This window comes from Urocitellus parryii, chromosome 9 (assembly GCF_045843805.1).
Source record: "Urocitellus parryii isolate mUroPar1 chromosome 9, mUroPar1.hap1, whole genome shotgun sequence".
Taxonomy (NCBI): domain Eukaryota; kingdom Metazoa; phylum Chordata; class Mammalia; order Rodentia; family Sciuridae; genus Urocitellus; species Urocitellus parryii.
In genome coordinates, this window is record NC_135539.1 from 21,969,452 (window position 1) to 21,973,314 (window position 3,863).

The window sequence follows — 3,863 nt, forward strand, 5'->3', positions numbered from 1 at the left end:
TAGAGATTTCTCAGAAGAAAGGAAAGAGAACATGATGCCATCTATATCATTGTGAGCCCTCCAGAAATCAGTCTTGAACATTATAGCTACTTTGTAGTATAGAAATAGAATGCACAAACAGGAATGTGTATTACCTCATATGAAGACAAAGGCAAGTATGTAAAAGGAAACTAACTAGAATATATTAAAGGATCAATTTCTACACTAAGTGCTCAGCCTTTGGATAAGAATCTACTGGGGCTGGATGCACACAAATAAATGCTGCTTTCTATTAAATACCCTGGTGTCCCCTGTCTCTGTGAGAATCCCATGCAACATTTTATTTTGTTTTTTTTTTTTGAGGCAGATCTCACTTATCTTATCCTTCTCTTTGGTATATATTTATAATTACCAGCTTGCTTAGAAGTGTTTAAGTCCTATGAGAATTGAAAAGAACATCTGAAAAAAAAGATTTTCAGACTCTTATATAAATAGTAGTCTACAAAAACTGACATGAAAACCAACACAAGTTTTAAGCTCCTTCTTTTTAGAAACATTACATATGGTATACTATTTAAAAATAACTTATCAAAACTGATTTGTGTCCATGTTCACAACTCTTCTAAAATTACTTTTAAAATAGTCAAACATGAGAGGTTTTCTATGGAAATAATTCACATGACTTCTTTAGAAATTGTCAACAGGGCTGGAGATGTAGCTCAGTGGTAGAGAGCTTGCACAGCATGTACAAGGCCTTGGAGTTTAACCCCCAACACTGCAAGAAAAGGAAAAGGAGAAAGAACAAAGAAGGGAAGAGAGGAATAAAGGAAGTATGGAAGGAAGGAAAAAGAGAGGGCACAGGAGGGGAAGAAAAGGAATGAGTCATTAAAGCAAAAGGGCAAGTGGTGCAAATATAAATATATGATGTACTAGCTCTTTAAAAAATTTACAGAGCTTTAGAATTTTGGTTACATAAAACTGGGTGATATTATGACTATATAGAATGGCACATAATAAGTTCTGCCTTGGCCTGGTCTAACCAAACCAATGGATGTATAACCTGGAGAGGACTTCTCTCTGGTTTCATTGGGACAGGCTTAAACCTGCAATGATTTAGGATTCACATAATAGAGTAGGGGCCAGGACTTCCCTTACAGGCAGCATAAGTATGCTAGGCCCCTGGGAGCCCATGACCAGAGCTCCGCATGTGCATGCCTGCAGCCCCCCCCCCATTTGTTCAAAATGGTCTGCTCCATTGCCTAGTGCAGGTTTGTTTCTGACCAAGATCATGAGTGTTCACAGCCTGTTTTTTTCATGGCTGGGTATGGTTTGGTTGTGGAGGGAATAACCAAAGTAGCCTTATCGAGATGGAGGGGCAACAGCTGCCCCTCAGACATACTTGGGGGTGGTCCTGGAAGAACTAAGCAGGGTTGTGGTCTACATTGTCTGAAGACATGGAATCACACCCTAGTCCTTATGGCTGTCCGTGGGAGTTGGTGGTTGTATAATGATTGGATGTTTGGTTGTTCTTTTGTTTTGTGGAGAAATTATCAGTCCGTGAGTAACAGGCATTACATGAGAAGAGAAAGAAAGCTTTCTCTAAAACTTTCTGGACTAATTGAAAAAAAAGTCAACTACTTAAAAAAGTTAACCTTGTTCAAAAAGAGTACGAAGGCTTAGAGTCATCTTTAAAGGTTGCCATTTTGTCAGAGGAGTCAATAGAAGCAGAGAACTTGGAGACAATATATGAAAACCTGGATAGGTGCATATCTAAACTTGAGGATGAAATACTCTTTTCCTAGAAAAAAAAATAGCTAAAAGAAGAGAAAACTAAACATTCTCAACAGGATGAATTGATAGTGGATATATCAAAACAGGTTAAGTCCCTAGAAGATGAATCAAAATCCCTCAAATCACAAATACCTGAAGCTAAAACAACCTTGAAAATATTTCAAATTAATGAAGAAGGAGTTATGGTAGCAATAAAAGAGACTTTGAATGAAAATTTCCAACTTTAGGAAAGTCAGAAATGGTTTTTACAAGGAGTTGAAGTATGGAAAGAATAAGTGAGTGACCTTACTAAACAGAAAATGACATTTGAACACTAAAGTACATGCAGAACAAGTTCTAAGAGACAAAAAAAATCATACTAAGTCTCTGACTGAACACTTGCTGCAGATGAAAGACTGGGCTCCTGTGCTTGCAGAAGTCCTAACAGATGATGGTAACTTGGATTTGGAAATGAAGAGTGAATTAGAAATTGGTGCTCATTTAGAAGACTAGATAAAAGGGCTTTGAAGAAACTGGTTTATGTTGCTAAGTTAAAGGCCTCTTTTTAGAAAGAGAAAGAAATCAAATTTAACATATTAAAAATCTTAAGAGAGAACAAGCATCTTTGCAAGCAGAAAATACAGAGTTTTAAAGTGAGAATCAATCTTCAGCAGAATCTTAAAGTCATGTTGGAACTATATCAAGAAAATGTAATGAAACTCCAAAGGAAATTAATAAGAGAGGAAAATTACCAGGTAGAGCAAGAAGAGAAACTATCCAAAGTGGAAGAAAAGATCAGCCATACAACTAAACCACTGGAGACCTATAGAAAGTGAGCCAAAGATCTTGAAGAAGAATTGGAAAGAATCATTTGTTCTTATCAGGGGCACATTATTTACTGAGAAAAAAGCACATGATAATGAGTTGGTAGCTAAGAGGGATGAAAGATACCTCAACAATTTAAGTAAACAAAATGCTCACAATAAACATAAATTAACAGAAATGGAGTTCAAAATTAAACTTGTAGAAAAAGATCCTTCTGTGCTTGATGTTTCAAATAGAGTCTTTGGCAGAATTCCCCAAATGGTCCCTTACCATTGGGTCAACCTTCATGTGAAATAAGACCTTCTCATTTGGAAAAAAAAAGGTTCACTCATACTCTCACCTTTGCTACCAGTGGAAAAAGAAAGAGGCTCAATGTGGCCCAAAGAATCCTCTGGACTGTCCAACTAAAAATGAAAAAAAGAGAATCAAACTGTGATAGTCAACTGATCCTCAGAGAGCACCTTCTGAAATTGGGTCCCTGACACCTCCATGAGAACAGGCCCAGAGAATAATGATCCCTCCACCAGGCCAACCATATTCTGATCCACATTTTCCTCTAAAAGGCAAGATGGATGCTATTCTAATTATGGTAGACCATCTGAATCAGCAGAACTCAGAAGTTCCACTATGCCACTTTTGGATAAAATGGATGGGCCTACATCTTCAGAAATGAAATCCAGTAGAAAGGAGACCAAAGTCGATCTCGGTGATTTCAATGTGCTTGATTCATCTCTCCCTACTGAAAACCAAGCAACTGGCTCTGGCTTTGCTTTTTCACTTTTTCCTATAATCAGAAATCCATTGTTTCCAGTGGATCCAAGGAATCAATTCATAAGAAGAGAACCTTCTTTTTCCTCCGCCTCCTCCAGGAAACATGTATGGAGCATCTTAAGATTATTTTCCACCAAGCCCACAACCCTCTCCATTCCCAATGGGACTGTGGTGTTTTCCTCATTATCCCCCCTCCAAGACCTGTATTCCCCCATCCCACCCCATTCTGAAAGTAGAAGTGAGTTCCCTTCAGGATTGATTGCACCTTCAAAAGAGTCTGCTACTGAGCATCCAGAAGCACAACAAGAAACCTAACAATATTTTTTATCTGACTTCAAAAGCAATATATCTCTCATTTTTAGTTTAAGTTGCTGAGGGCCATTGCCAAGTAGGAATGACGCATCGAAATTTCCTTGCCAGCGTACCCCATGTTAAATGGACTTGCCTTGGAAATCCGCTATGACCTTGCATGTGTGTTTGAGAAAGGTGACCCTGCTCAAGGACGAGGGTGGATCCAG

The 3,863-nt window shown here is 38.2% G+C and overlaps 1 pseudogene; it reads left to right on the top strand.

Annotated features, from left to right (window-relative positions):
* Positions 1–1,455: 1,455 nt before the first annotated feature.
* LOC113190833 (melanoma inhibitory activity protein 2 pseudogene) lies at positions 1,456–3,660 on the top strand (annotated as a pseudogene).
* The last annotated feature ends 203 nt before the right edge of the window (positions 3,661–3,863 follow it).